Here is a 16,602-nt window from a genome sequence, read left to right as displayed (position 1 = left end):
AGGAAAAGTATAGGCATATGGTACTGTTTCACCAGTGCTTGATCTATGAAGTTTCCCTCCTGCTCCGGAGTCCAGGAATGCCTGAGAGAAGAAATGGGTCTCGCCTTTGGTGATTGCTATAGGAACCAGGAGTTGGGGAACAGAAGATGTCTGGCCTATGGTTCTGGGGGCTGGCAGGACAGAAGGATTTCAGGGGCTGACAGGTCGGAAGGCTGGAAGAGGCTGACGATGAAGGCAATAGAAGGCTGAAGACAAGGAAGGCTGGATGAGGATAAAGACAAAGGCAAGGTAAGGCTGAAGACACAGAAGGAAGCAATTAACAATATAGGCAGAGTTGACCTGTTGCTGAGGCAGCGTCTGGCAGGGAAAAGGGCCCTTATAAGGGCTGAAGCAGCTAAGGTCATCCGGGGTGCTGTGACTAAGTTCCTGCCACAAGCCCTTTAAAAGAAGGCTTTGGGTGCATGAACATGCCTAGCGAGCTGAGTCAAGCATGCGTCAGCAGCACCCCTTGCCATGTGGAGCGATAGCGTTCCTGGACACGCGGGGGAGCAACGGTGAACTGATTTGGCAGCGTCTGGTGAGTGAGTTGGCTCATGGGGTCAGCCCATGAGCTGGCAAAAGTAACACCTGCCTCTTCCAAGCACATCCTTAATTTGGTGGAGAAAGTTCTGTGGGTTTTCCTCTGGTTGAAGAAATCCCTGCTGAAAGCACTGTCTGTAGGATTCCAGGGTAAGTCCCACTCTCTTTGTGTGGAGGTGGTGAGGAGTTGGTGAGGAGGAGGAGGAGAGGAGTGTGTGTGAGGAGGAGTGTGTATGTGTGTGAGTGGTGAGAAGTGTGTTAGTGCTGAGGGGTGTGGGTGTGCTGAGAGCATGAAGCTTGATAGGCCTGGGAAGAGAGGAGAGAAAAGGCATGAGGAAAGGAGTGGGAGGAGGAGGCAGAGGGAGTGGGAGTGGAAGGAGGAGGGAGTGGGAGGAGGAGGGCAGGAGTGCCAGGGGAAGGAGGAGTTTGAATAGGAGTAGGGACAGGTGGAGAAGTAGAGAGAGGCAGGAGGGAAAGGATAGGAGGGTGGGGGAAGGGGTAGGGAAGAAAGAGTGGTGTGAGGAATAGAGCAGCATAGGGATAGAGAGAGAGGGCAGAGGGGAAGGGAGTTGGTAGGCCAGGGTGAAGTGGGAGGGAAGGAAGGGAGGGGATAGGATAACGGGATGGAGAGTGAGGGCAGGGAGGACACCCTTCCTGGAGAGGAAGTGGCATCCCCTTTCTGCAGCCAGGTGGCACCAGGGCAGAGACAGAGGGCCATAAAGATCAGTGTGGCAGGGAACAAGCTTTTCATCGATGGTGTCCTGCAGCATTATGCCATGTTATTCAGAAACTGGGCAGCAAAGATCTCTAAGGCAGCGAAGGGTCAAATATGGTGAAACATTGCCCAGGCCATCAGCCACCACAGTGGAGTGCAAAGAAGCGGGGAGAAGGTCATCCATCAGTACCGAGACGTGAAAGCTCAGATCAAGGCCAAGACTGAGCAAGATTGAAGTATCAATGGAAAACTGGAAGAGGGACCTCCTGCGCCTTGTTGGGTCAGACCAAGGTTCCATCAAGCCCAGCATCCTGTTTCCAACAGAGGCCAAACCAGGCCACAAGAACCTGGAAATTACCCAAACACTAAGAAGATCGCATGCTGCTGATGCAATTAATAGCAGTGGCTATTCCCTAAGTAAATTTGATTAATAGCCGTTAATGGACTTCTCCTCCAAGAACTTATCCAAACCTTTTTTGAACCCAGCTACACTAACTGCACTAACCACATCCTCTGGCAACGAATTCCAGGGCTTTATTGTGTGTTGAGTGAAAAATAATTTTCTCCGATTAGACTTAAATGTGCTACTTGCTAACTTCATGGAATGCCCCCTAGTCCTACTATTATTCAAAAGTGTAAATAACCAATTCACATCTACTCGTTCAAGACCTCTCATGATCTTAAAGACCTCTATCATATCCCCCCTCAGCCGTCTCTTTTCCAAGCTGAACAGCCCTAAACTCTTCAGCCTTTCCTCATAGGGGAGCTGTTTCATCCCCTTTATCATTTTGGTTGCCCTTCTCTGTACCTTCTCCATCGCAACTATATCTTTTTTGAGATGCGGCGACCAGAATTGTACACAGTATTCCAGGTGCGGTCTCACCATAGAGCGATATGGAGGCATTATGACATTTTCCGTTTACCATTCCCTTCCTAATAATTCCTAACATTCTGTTTGCTTTTTTGACTGCTGCAGCACCCTGAGCTGACGATTTTAAAGTATTATCCACTATGATGCCTAGATCTTTTTCCTGGGTGGTAGCTCCTAATATGGAACCTAAGATCATGTAACTACAGCAAGGGTTATTTTTCCCTATATGCAACACCTTGCACTTGTCCACATTAAATTTCATCTGCCATTTGGATGCCCAATCTTCCAGTCTTGCAAGGTCCTCCTGTAATGTATCACAATCCGCTTGTGATTTAACTACTCTGAATAATTTTGTATCATCCACAAATTTGATAACCTCACTCATCATATTCCTTTCCAGATCATTTATATATATATTGAAAAGCACCGGCCCAAGTACAGATCCCTGAGGCACTCCACTGTTTACCCTTTTCCACTGAGAAAATTGACCATTTAATCCTACTCTCTGTTTCCTGTCTTTTAACCAGTTTGTAATCCACAAAAGGACATCGCCTCCTATACCATGACTTTTTAGTTTTCTTAGAAGCCTCTCATGAGGGACTTTGTCAAACGCCTTCTGAAAATCCAGATACACTACATCTACCGGTTCACCTTTATCCACATGTTTATTAACCTCTTCAAAAAAATGAAGCAGATTTGTTAGGCAAGACTTCCCTTGGGTAAATCCATGTTGACTGTGTTCCATTAAACAATGTCTTTCTATATGCTCTACGATTTTGATCTTGAGAATAGTTTCCACTATTTTTCCCTGAAGTCAGGCTCACTGGTCTATAGTTACCCAGATCGCTCCTGGAGCCTTTTTTAAATATTGTGGTTAATTTGGTCACCCTCCAGTCTTCAGGTATAATGGATGATTTTAATGATAGGTTACAAATTTTAACTAATAGATCAGAAATTTCATTTTTTAGTTTCTTCAGTACCCTAGGATGCATACCATCCGGTCCATAGTTGTGTTGGAGATGGAGTAGCGACTAATAGAAAGGCTGGGACCAGACAAATTCGAGGGCATGGATGAGCAGCTAGACACCACACGAGCCGCTGCCGGTAAGTTCACCTCACACATAAATGAGCAGACAGCAAAAGGGGTAGACATAGGGGGTCATTTACTAGGCATTTCCCCATAGACACAGAATGGGAAAAACCCTTTAGTAAACAGGCCCCATAATTTGGTATATGATGATTACGTTGCAAAAAACCAAAGTGCACCACTGATGCCAATGAAATAAACCATACTTGCTGGCATATGTACTTATGTCTTCCTTTTTGTTTCTTCTTTGTTTCCACAGCTCTCGAGAGGAAGCTGTTGGTCCCAGCCAGGAATGCCCAGGACCCAGCTGGGAAGCCCCAGGGACCAGGTGGGATGCTCCTGGGACCAGCCGCCCAATACCAATGCTCCAGAGGCCCTTACAGATAGACACTGAAACATAATGGGAGGAGGAGGAGCAGCAGCAGGAGGCAGAGCAATCAAAGGCCATGTTCTTGATGCAGCCCCTAGGTTCAAGAATCCCAAGTCACGTCAACCTCATTCTGGAGACATTAATGGAGGTAGGGAATCTGGACTGGCAACCTTCAGATGAGCAGTTAGCAGGAACCAGCACCCCATGCCAGTCTGCGAACTCAACATCACCAGACCACATGGTGGGCACAAGCCCACCTATGCCCACATTGCACTCTCAGACACCACCTGCATCTTTAGCACCGGCACTGACACCCCCACCATCAGGGCCACTCACACCATCAGAGCCACCACCAGCAGCATCCACACCGCCACCAGGACTGGAACCAGCACAAACACCTGTAGCAGGCAAGTCCGCAGGTGAAGTCAGGCACTTGCGGGGAGAGATAGGGATCCTGAGATGAACTGCAGACTGCCAAAACATGATCCTGTAGCAAACCATGGCAGCCAACACCCAAAATTCCAATACTATTGTTGTAGCTATCACCAGCCTCACCAACGTGCTGACCCAAATCTTTCAGTGCAGGCCGGAGCAGCTGTCAGAGTCGTCAGGTGCATCCCTCGCATCCACACCCCAGAGCAGTCCTGGAGATGGAAGATGCAGCAGGGGTAAGCCCCAAAAACTTATGCCTCCCTGCCCAAGTGGGAAGCCACAGAGTGGCAAGGCATCTTGAAATAATGAACAAAATGGCCACAAAGGGCTAAGAAGATAACTTTTCAAAGAAGACTGGGATGGGCTCTTCACAGAGTTGCTGTGCTGTTTAAATGGAAGAAACCGGCTCAGCGTGTTCTCACTACAGAGTTACTGTGCCATCTAGATGGAAGAAACCGGCTTTATGAAGCTGTTACTTAACATAAGAACATAAGAAATTGCCATGCTGGGTCAGACCAAGGGTCCATCAAGCCCAGCATCCTGTTTCCAATAGAGGCCAAACCAGGCCACAAGAACTTAGCAAGAACCCAAAAACTAAGAAGATCCCATGCTACTGATGCAATTAATAGCAGTGGCTATTCCCTAAGTAAACTTGATTAATAGCAATTAATGGATTTCTCCTCCAAGAAATTCATGGAATGCCCCCTAGTCCTTCTACTATTTGAAAGTGTAAACAACCGATTCACATTTACTCGTTCAAGACCTCTCATGATCTTAAAGACCTCTATCATATCCCCCCTCAGCCGTCTCTTCTCCAAGCTGAACAGCGCTAACCTCTTCAGTCTTTCTTCATAGGGGAGCTGTTTCATCCCCTTTATCATTTTGGTTGCCCTTCTCTGTACCTTCTCCATCGCAACTATATCTTTTTTGAGATGCGGCGACCAGAATTGTACACAGAATTCAAGGTGCTGTCTCACCATGGAGCAATACAGAGGCATTATGATATTTTCCGTTTTATTAACCATTTCCTTCCTAATAATTCCTAACATTCTGTTTGCTTTTTTGACTGCTGCAGCTCACTGAGCTGACGATTTTAAAGTATTATCCACTTTGATACCTAGATCTTTTTCCTGGGTGGTAGCTCCTAATATGAAACTTAACATTGTGTAACTACTGCAAGGGTTATTTTTCCCTATATGCAACACCTTGCACTTGTCCACATTAAATTTCATATGCCATTTGGATGCCCAATCTTCCAGTCTTGCAAGGTCCTCCTGTAATGTATCACAATCCGCTTGTGATTTAACTACTCTTAATAATTTTGTATCATCCGCAAATTTGATAACCTCACTCGTCGTATTCCTTTCCAGATCATTTATATATATATTGAAAAGCACCGATCCAAGTACAGATCCCTAAGGCACTCCACTGTTTACCCTTTTCCACTGAGAAAATTGACCATTTAATCCTACTCTCTGTTTCCTATCTTTTAACCAGTTTGTAATCCACAAAAAGACATCGCTTCCTGTCCCATGACTTTTTGGTTTTCTTAGAAGCCTCTCATGAGGGACTTTGTCAAATGCCTTCTGAAAATCCAAATACACTACATCTACTTTACAGCACTACTGTACCTTTTGGGGTGCCACGTTTTCTTTCTATGCTCTTAGTTGTAATCATGATTGTGCATTAAGGATAAGATGCAATTCCTGTATATGTCATGATGTTATTTCCATTTATTAATTTACAGATTTACACTGAATGTGCTGTTCATGAAATGTACATTGTTTTGTGCAGTTTGCTATCTTGTTCTTGCACATTGTGATTACCTAAGACATTGCCTTTATTTCAAACAGTGCACTGCATGTGTTTGCTAATAAAGTGCTCACTGTTTGGAAATATCAGCTTTCTGCTGGTGTACTTTCATTGTGTGTTTTTTGTGTTAATGGTACTGAAGGTAAAAGGTTTGCTCTCCACATGACCTTCCATGTTCCAATGCCCTGCCACATTCCAATTGTTCATTTCTGGAGCATGCAAGACCATATGGGCTATGCCATCACAATGAAAGCTCCGTGTATGCTGGTAAAAAAGATATCCAGAGGTAAAGAAGAAGCTTCTTACTGTGGACCATCACTATTGCCTCTATTTGCCTTTTTCATATAACATACTGTTTGCTAACTCCTGCTTACATGTGCCTGTATATGACCTGCTCTGTACCTTCATGGGCAACACATTATATAGTGTGCATGTACAGCTTGGGTGGTGTAAAGTGGGAACTTTGAGTGTTCATGACCCACATGTTTATTTTCTGTCTCCTTCTCTCAAGAGTGCAAGGGTATGTGACCACATACATTTGTAGCTTATACTGTAAACCAAATACATTGGGTACTTACTTAGTCTTGTACACACTCTCAGCTGCTGCCTCACAAGTAGGGATGATGAGTGAGGGAGTACCATCTGCTGTACAATGGCCCTGGCCAACCACCAGAGCCCTTAGAAGGGTGTTGCAGGTGCTGGGGACCAGGCTGCCTTCCACACTCTGGCTCACACTCCTGTACTGGCCTGTCTTGGGGGTATGTATATTACGTGTAAGGTAAGGCTGACTTTACATGGCAGCCAGTCTGCAGACGTCTGCCTTGTGCATAGCACCAACAGCATACCTCTTCATCCTCTGCTCTGCACATGTGCAGATTGTGTACCACACAGTAGTCACTAACTTCTCCTCCCTACTTGTCACACAGCAGTTGACACTGTGTTGTAAGAGTCACCAAGTACACCAGGGGTCCCCAACCACCGCTCCGCGGACCAGGACCGGGCCATTGGGGTTTTTTTGCTGGTCCGCAGCGCCGCCAAGCACCGGCAAGTGTATCGCGTGCTCCTGGTCTCTCCCGCTGCTCTTCCTTCCCTGCTGCCGTTGCCGCCGGGCTATCAGTACGTTCAAGCCCAGTGGGAACGGCAGCGGTGCTAGAAGAAGCTGTGGCACCCATGGCTGGCCTTTTCTTCTTCACGCGCCTGCCCCCCCTATATAAGAGGACAGATTATGTAGCTGCCAGAGAATTTTAATTCAGAATATTGCATAGAATGATTTTTTCCTCTCACTGAACTTTCAATGCTGGGAAAGCAGAAAACAGTAACTGTCTTAAATGTGGTCACCTGGATGGGTTATGGGAATGCCCTCAAATTCATCTTTTTTTGGGAAAGTATTTTATACTCCATTGCTAGGTGGTAGAAGACTGCTTTACCATGTTTCGCTGAGTTATGTTTATTGGGCAATGATTCTGATATGGTGGGATTGGGGAAGGATGAGAAATTGTTTCTTTATAAATGCTGTCTTGTAGGGAAACAATGTATTCTGTTGAAATGGTTGAATTCGGACTCTCCCACTGATGATCTCTGGCATAAAAAGTTGGTCAAATTGCTTTGTCTGGAGTCACAGTCAATCGAGATGAAACCATCGTCCTTTTTACAGGGTTTTGCTGCTATTTGGACTCTCTTTGTAGAGACTCTACTGGAAGAGATTAGATCATTCATTGAACATCACTGCCATAAATTGAATCCAGTTTAATTGTGTTATTTTGTTTCTATACTATGATATTAGGTGTTGAATTTATTGCATTAAGCTTTGTATGGTGCCTAAACTGGATTAACTACATTATAATTTCATGTATAGGGTCAAGTGCATTGTACATTGTTACTTTAGTTGCTTGTGATACTTTTGCTGGTTGATATACTTGTAAAGTTTGACTTGAGAGTGTATCTTTAATACAAAAATTCTTGTAATAAAAAGTTCATGCAAAAAAACAAAGGACCTGTCCCCCACAACTGGGCCAAACAAAAAAGGCCACAATCGTGCCATGGCACGATTGTGGCCTTTGTGAAAAAGTGTAACCCAAGATGATAGAATTTCCATATATGTACTGTCCCCACCGGCTCCCATATATGGGAGCCGGTGGGGACAGTATGATCTCTCCAACTCAAATAATCCGAAACATGACCCCCATGTATGCAGTGTGTGACTTAAAATGGAATTAGCCCTTGTAATGTGTCGGTGAATCAGGGATGAAGGCAGAACAAATGGTATCATCGAGAAATCTATGGCATCTGCCTTTAGACTCTCCATATGTAACCACATCATTTCAGCATGTCCGAACCATACCTTAAGACATGTAAAACAAGCTGCCCAATAATAGATCTTAAGATTAGGGAGTGCCATTTCTCCCTTGCCTTTTGGGAAGCAACTATAAAGTTCATTGAAGACACACTTAGGGATATTGCAGGGGTCATGCTGAAATAAGTAGAGCAATTTGGGTAACACATTCATTTTCAACAAGTTTATCCACCCTGCTTATGAAACTGGCAAGTCCTTCCATGTATGCAGCTCTTGTTTGATTTTTACAAGTGGATCATTATACTTTTTAACAAAGAGTCCTTTAAAATCTCTTGGAACATAAACTAGATATTGAAAATCATCCCTGACCATGCAAAATCCTGATGGGCACTCAGGAACAGGTATTTGTAGCCAAGTGGAAAAATTTTGGACTTGTTGAAGTTTACTTTATAACCCAATAGTTTTCCATAGTGTGTTAACACTGTCAGAAGTACCGGACCAGACTTCCGTGGGGCAGTCAAATTTATTAGCACATCATCTGTTTGTTTACTCATACGGAACCCAGTAATCCCAGGGTCCTGTCTGATAGCTGTGGCTAGAGGCTCTATAGCTAACTGAAACAGAAGAGAAGAAAGGGGGCATCCCTGATGAGTACCCCACGCAATAGGAAAGAAAGAAGATAGGGACCCATTAATTAAGATTCGGGTCCTTGGTGCAGCATACATAGCCTGAAGCCAGGCTAAATATCTGTCGGGAAGACCCACATTATGAAGCACCACAAATAAAAAGGACCATAAAAGACAATCAAAGGCATTTTCCATGTCCAAGGATACAACTACACTGGTGTTTCCAAGCCGCCTCGACCTATATATTATGTTGAAGCGTTGTCGCATATTAGATGTTGAAACATGACTCTTTGCAAAGCACGTTTGTTTGATCCTCTTCAATTAAAATGGACAAGAAAGTTTCGTGTCGGCTATACAGATTCTTTTTTTTTTTGCAAAATAGTTTTTATTAATAAACAGGGAAAAAGCGCATGCAGTATTTTCAGATCCAAGTGTAAGAGAGAGATAGGGCGATAAGATCTGCATTCTGATAGATCTTTTTCGTTTTTAGGGATCAGCGTGATAGTTGCATCTCCCAAGATGCCCAATAAGTTATCAGAAAGCCCAGCTGCATTATAAAGAGGGAGTAAGAATTGTGAAATATATCCTAAAAAGGTTTTGAAAAAATGTATATGATAATCATCTGGTCCCGGTCACTTCTCCCCTGGGAGTTTCTTAACAACCTTTTGGATCTCTAACAGTAAAATAGGTGCTGCCAGCTTCCCCTTTGAGCATCAATCAGCCCAGGCAAGTTAAACTGTATAAGAAAACACTGAATATTGGTCAGACTCACAAGAAAGGGATCGGAGTACAGCATGGAATAATAATTTAGAAAAAGGTGTTCCATTTCTTTGGGCTCAACTGTACACTTACCAATAGGCCCCTGCATAGACGCAATATGTGTTAGGCTTGGCTCCTCAAGAAGGGAGGAGTTAGCACTCTGTTGTGGATTAGACTGCAGAGATAGCAACCTGTTGTAGATCTGCTCCTCCAGAGAGGAGGAGTTAGCAATCTATTATAATTCTGCTGCTCGGAGTTAGCTATCTATTATCGAGCTCCTCCTGTAGGGGGAGTAGTTAGCAGTCTGAATTGGATCTCCTCCTGGAGATAGAGTTAACAATCTGTTATCAGTCCCTGCTGCTATGGATAGCAATCTGTTATAAGTCCGCCAGGGAGTTAGCAATCGATTATGGATCACCCTGCCAAGGGGAAGAGCTAACAATTGTAATACTCCGTAGGCGGAGTTAGCGATCTGATGTGGGATGGCTCCCACAGAGTGGCAGTCAGTATGATACCGCTCTAGTAGTGTAAGGAATAAACACTTAGTAGAAATGGTGAATCCTTGGGCCGATGGCAGATGACAGTGCCCCCAGGTGGAGATCCTGAGAGGGACCACCGGCTAGGCTGGAGTAGTGAGACAAACACAGATAGTTCTTTATTAGACTGGAAGTTGAACCACCAGAGGTGGCAGTAGTGAGCTGATGTGCCCGGCAGGGCTGAAGTTCCTCAGATACTGGAATTGCGGTCTCTGGGTTGCTGAGCTGTAGAGAGAGACTATAGGTAGTGAGTAGGCAGGGTATGCTGGATACATAACCAGTAGTAGATGATACACTCACAATACTAGAGATCTGTAATGGCTTTTCTGCAACAGAGTCTTCAGTATATTCAGGAACAGGAGCCGTAGGTGAGTGCTGGTTCCTATAAGCAGTCTGAAATGAGAACTCACAATAACTGTGTATGAGATGGCTTATGGAAGAGAAGAGAGTCTTTGAAGCGTTTTAGGAACAGGCCCTTGTGGAGCAAGTACCGGTTCCTATCTGCAATCTATAATAGTAATGCACAAGATATAGGTATATAATAGTGGCTTCTGAAATAGAAGAGAGTTGAGAAGGGATTTAGGAACATGGGCCCTCGTGGAGTGAGTACCGGTTCCTATCTGTAGTAGAACTCACTATGATCACGTCTGCGATCGCTTCCAGGTAATCAGGAGTCTTCTGAGCATTCAGAGATGTAGGACCTCGAGGAGCGAGTACCGGATCCCGTCTTAGCAATCTGAAATCAAGAAGAGAGAGCGGGGCCCCCGAGAAGCGGGTACCCCTGGTAAAGTGGTGGAGGCAGAGCAGTGGAGAAAGAATTCCCCATGCTAACTCCATTCATAGTTGCAAGCAAAGACCTTTTAAAGTGGAAGTGGATGACGTCACTATGGGGGTACGCCCCTGAGGTTCACGCCCTTGCCGGTACAAACTCTGGAGCATGCGCACGCCTTTACATCATCAGGAACATGGAGGATCTGCAGCGTCAGGCCAGCCCGGGGATTCCAGGAAGTACGGCGAGGAGAAGCCGCGGCAGCATCTGTCTGTCAGACTCGAAGGGAGTCGCCACTAAGGTAGAGAGGGTGGAGCGAGGGCGAGAACAGGCACGAACGCAACAATATGAGACTTACATGCCTTTTTCTTAAAATGTTTAGTCTCCATGTAAAGCTCCTAGGCTTATGCCAGGTAGTCTGAAAGAGAGCTCATCGGATTGTGATCAGAAAGAGTGCTGGAGAGACTCATACAATCAGCCCTGCTGGCTAAACAATTAGGAGACCTATGTTCAGACACAGTCCATACAACAAAGTTAGCCAGTTAAACTTACCCAGCTAACTTTAGAGGCATATTCAGTTATGCAGCCACACAATTGAATACAGCTGGCTATCTTAGTTAGCTGGCTAGCTATAGCCGTCTAACTTTAGGACAGCACTTTGACTCAACCAGACTTACCTGGCTAAGGCCTGGATTCATCATTCTTCGCAGAATGATGAATCCTGCAAAAATGGGGGGCGAAGGTTGGGGGGGGGACCTGTGAAAGCTCGCAGCCTTCACACCATGGTGGTGCGCTTTTTTGTGGCTGCGGTGTGCCGGCTGCCGTCTTTCGCACCAAATAGCACCACCATGACAGGTGGTGCTATTTGGTTCGCTACTGCTGACAATAACGTTAGTAGCATTATCGCCAGCAGCAAAGTCACCACCGACTCCGCCCCAATCTAATTTGCATGCTATTGCACGCGAAAAGGGCCTTTTCGCATGCGATAGAGGCTTATTGCACACAATACGGCCATATCGCGTGCAATAAGCCTTTGGAAAATAACCCCCTAAGACATCCAGTTAACTGAATATCAGAGTTAGCTGGTTAACTTAACTGGCTAACTCAACTCCTCCCAGTTACGCCCTCGATCCACCCCTAACTTATCTGGCTAAATTATAGCCGTCTAACTTATTAGCCATATAAAAGCTGAGTGTAGTCAAGTATGTCATTTAAATGGGTAACTATTAAGTTATCCATCTAAATGGGTTTTGAATATGGACCTCTAGATGTGCAAATAAATAATCTAGCCTACTATATGAGTTATGTCTCGGGGAATAATATGTGTAATCCCTTTCTGATGTATGGTAATACCTCCAGATATTAATAGACAATACATCCTTGTGTTCCAGTCCTTGATGTGAGTGTGGCTAGGAGCTAGAGGATCTGTCCACTATGGGATTCATACAAACATTCCAGTCACCTCCAATGCACAGATGTTCAAAGCCAAAGTTTACTAAAACATTTAGAAAATTGCTGGAAAATTGTAAAATTCCGCTTGTTCACAATTAGGGCCATAGATATTTGCCAATGTGAATCTCTCTTGGTTTAAAGAGCACTCTAGAAGGACACATCTTCCTTCCACATCTATGAGGGACCTATGCATAGTGACAGGGACATTCTTATCCACCAAGATGCACACGAGGGGTGTGCATCTTGGTGGATAAGAATGCTTCGGGAGTGCTTCGGGAGTCATAAGGAGAATAGTAAACTTTATCTACCCAACCCGTTCTCAGCTTTTTGTACTATGAATTTGTTAAGTGGATTTCTTGCAGAAATACAATATTCACCTTATTACATCTAGCATACTGTAATATACGTATCCGCTAATTGGTGAGTAGATGCCATATACATTCAAAGAGAGACATTTTATCAAATCAGGCATAGAAATGGCTCAGGAACAGAACGAATGCAGAACAAACCGAGTACCTTCTCATCTTCTCCTCCTGTTGTTTAAAACATAGTGATGTCATAAAAAAATAGCAGTAGTCTATTAAAAATTATAAATATAGTAAACTGTGTATAATACTTTGCAATCTCAAACAGTAAGTAACTTAATACACACCCAAACTCCAACACTCTCCCTGAAAGACCCACCAAACAACTCCCAGCCAACCACTCTCTAAACTCCAATAACAAGAGGTCAGCCAAAACCAAACGTTCAATAGCCCCCCATTCCTCTCCTACCACCCTCCCCCAATGAATTAACATGAATAAACAAGACCCCAGACCCTGCTGGTGGGATAAAATTTGGGATCAAGAGGTAGGTCTTAGTACATTTACAACAAAAGCAATAAAAATCCCCCAGATATATTTGGTAAATCTCCCTCTCCCCTCAAGAGATACCCATTTCCCCCAAATCCCCACTCCCATCTCTTCCGTAAACTGTAAGGCTATGCACCTTAATATAAAGCTTAAAGTTCTTTTCAGAAGAAGAAGCTTCATAGAGTCGGCCTGACTCCATATAATCAAAGAAAAGAAATGCTGCACTAAGTATCAACCAATCCAGCAAATATCTTGGTGAGAATGTTAGAATTACGAACCTGAAACAGAAAAAACGGAAAAAGAACAAAATGAGGACTTTCCTGTTCAGTAAGTGCAGTGTCATTATCAGCCTTGTATGTCTAAAGGATCTGGGTAATAACAACAGAACAACGGCAGATTAATAGGCAAGTCTTCAAAGAAGCAAGGAGAGGAGAGATCTTGCCTTCCAGTCCACCAGTGAGTCCATCCAGATAAACAAGCATCAGGAGTATCCTTGCAGGGGCAATGAATTCGCCTGAGAATAAAAAATCAAGTGTTGGAAGAGTATTGACTGATGCCTATCCAGGCCAGCATGAGCTCTAAGACTTCAACAGCAGTTTCTTAATGGTGAAACACAGGCTACTGCGAATGTAAGTCCAGACACAGCATGCCAGATACAACAACCAGAGAGCTAGAAATGTAAGAAAAAATAAATGTAGAGCTGGAGTGGGTTCATTTTCATTGTTAAATTACCCCTTGTCAAAACTTGGGCTTCCCACAAAGTTGCCCCCAGTTGGTGGGCTGCTCCCACCAGGAAATAAACGCCGCAACATACCTCTTCAGAGAACTAAATTTGTGCTGGGTCCTGCTTAACAACTTCCAGCAGCTTTTCTGCCTCAGCAACCATTGGATACAAAGTGATCTTGTTATTTATCATGTCTCTTAATTTAGCAGGGTAGATCAGGGCATATCAGATACCTCGATTCTGGAACTCACATTTCACTTCAGTATACATGTGCCACTGTATTTGGAGCTTCAAAGAAAAGTCCTGGAATATCATTATCCTACTACCCTGGTATAATAGGTTTCTAGCAACTCTTGCTGCATTGAGAACTTTTGCTTATCAGGAAAATGGTGCAAATGCACAATCATAGCCCTCGGCTGCCCTCACACCGAATTGGAGCTGATGCTCCAGTAAGATGCACTCGATCTACTTTGAGCATGCCATCTTTGCAGGCCAGGCCAAGAAACATAGGGAGTCATTTCACAATAAAGGAGACTGGGTCACTGCCTTCCACACGTTCTGGGAGCCCGACGATCCGTATGTCATTCCACCTGAATCAGTTTTCCAGATGATCAAGTTTTTTGGCCGATGAGACCTATACCTGTTCCAGTTTATCAATTTTCGCTCACATCGAGGTGACCAAGTTCTCAAGGTTCGACACACGAATCTCAACCTCCTCTACTCGAGTTTTCTTTTACTGTTTCAACCAACTGTGCAATTTTTTCCTCCACAATACCCAGTTGAGAATAGAGTCGTTGCATGATCTTTACTGTAAAAGCTTCAAGAAGGTTAGATGCAGGTTCTATACTACCCGCCACTTCCAAGATTGATTTCTTGTATTCCTCATCAGAAGGCATTTCCACCATTTCCTCTGGCTCTGGCTTTTAATGCTTTTCTCATTTTACAGCTGTGATCATCCTACATCGCCAGCAAAGAGCTTTGGCTTGCTTCTTTAGTAGCTGATGTTTTTAGTCTCTGCAGCAATTCTGTTGCCAATAAAATGTTTTATAAATAAAGGCCCAGGGGAGCTCAGCTACACATGGCTTATCAGCTTTAGAGCATAACTGCTTTTTAATCAGTTTGCAATCCACAATAGGATATTGATTCTTATCCCATGACTTTGTAATTTCCTGAGGAATCTCTCAGAAGGGACTTTTGTCAAATGCTAGGGATGTGCAGCAGGGACAGATTCATCCCATTCGGTATTCGTATTTGTGGGGAGCCAAATCCGTTGCATCCATTCTCGGGGGACCCCGATCCGTTCATTAGTTACGTATATATTGGTTTTCCAAAAAAACCCCCATCCCAACCCTTTAAATTTAATTAACTACAACCCCCCACCCTCCTGACCCCCCCAAGACTTACCAAAAGTCCCTGGTGGTCCAGCGGGGGTCCTGGCACGATCTCCTGCACTCGGGCTGTCGGCTGCCGGTATTCAAAATGGCACCGATAGCTTTTGCCCTCACTATGTCACAGGGGCTACCGGTGCCATTGGTCGGCCCCTGTCACATGGTAGGAGAAATGGACGGCCGGCGCCATCTTGTGCTCCTACCATGTGACGGGGCCGACCAATGGCACCGGTAGCCCCTGTGACATAGTAAGGGCAAAAGCTATCGGCGCCATTTTGAATACTGGCAGCCGACGGCAGGAGTGCAGGAGATCGCTCCAGGACCCCCGCTGGACCACCAGGGACTTTTGTTAAGTCTTGGGGGGGGGGGGGGTCAGGAGGGTAGTGGTTTATTCGTTAGATACATTGTATTCGTGGGGGTTTGCCATACGTTTCGTGACCCCACGAATAGGGACATATACGTTGCGGATTGCCAATACGTCAAAAACGAATGCACACCCCTATCAAATATCTTATGAAAGTCCAAGCACACTATATCAACCAGCTCATCTTTATCTACATGTTTATTTACACCTTCAAAAAATTCTAAAAGATTGGTAAGACAAAACTCTCTTGCTAAAACCATGTTGACTCTTCCCCATTAAGTCATGTCTATCTATATGACCAGAGATTTCTTTTTTTAAAAATAGCTTCTACCATTTTGCCTGGCACAGATGTCAAGCTCACCAGTCTACAGTTTTCTGGATTACTCCTGGAGCCCTTTTAAAAAATTAGCATCACATTGGCTATCTTCCACTTTTCAGGAATTGTGGCTATTTTAAATGAAAGGTTCTTTTAGAACTCTGAGTTGGGTGCCATCTGGTCCCGGTTATTTATTACTCTGTAGTTTGCCAATCTGATCTGTTATATCCTTTATTACCACAGATATTGGTTTTAGTTGCTCAGTATGAACACCATTAAAGAATGTTTCAGGTGTGGGTTTGTTCCTAACTTCCTCCTCCATAAAGACCGACGCAAAGAATTCATTCAGTTTTTCTGCTATTTCCTTGTCCTTCCTGAGTACCCTTTTGCCCCTCGGTCATCTAGCAGCTCAGTTGACTCCCTCACAGGCATTTTGCTTTGAATGTATTTGAAAAAGGTTTTATTAGTTCTAACCTCACTGGCAAGCTTTTTCTCAAAGTCTTTCTTGGCCTGTCAAACTACTGTTTTACATTTAACTGGCCAGTGCTTATATATCCTTGTCCTGCTTTCCATTTTTTGAATGAAGGCCTTTTAGCAGAAGCATGCTCAGTGGGCTTTCTGTACCTGATTCCAATGTTGATGACATTAGGAGAGTGA

At 44.4% G+C, this 16,602-nt stretch overlaps 1 protein-coding gene across 1 annotated transcript in view; it reads left to right on the top strand.

The window, feature by feature from the left end:
• SEL1L2 (SEL1L2 adaptor subunit of ERAD E3 ligase) overlaps positions 1–16,602 on the top strand; it is a 217,272-nt gene that overhangs the window by 154,070 nt on the left and 46,600 nt on the right. The gene's annotated exons all lie outside the window — the stretch shown is intronic.

The sequence above is a fragment of the Rhinatrema bivittatum genome, chromosome 3 (assembly GCF_901001135.1).
Source record: "Rhinatrema bivittatum chromosome 3, aRhiBiv1.1, whole genome shotgun sequence".
Classification (NCBI taxonomy): domain Eukaryota; kingdom Metazoa; phylum Chordata; class Amphibia; order Gymnophiona; family Rhinatrematidae; genus Rhinatrema; species Rhinatrema bivittatum.
The sequence above is the reverse complement of the archived record's forward strand: the minus strand, read 5'-3'. Positions and strand labels throughout refer to the sequence as shown.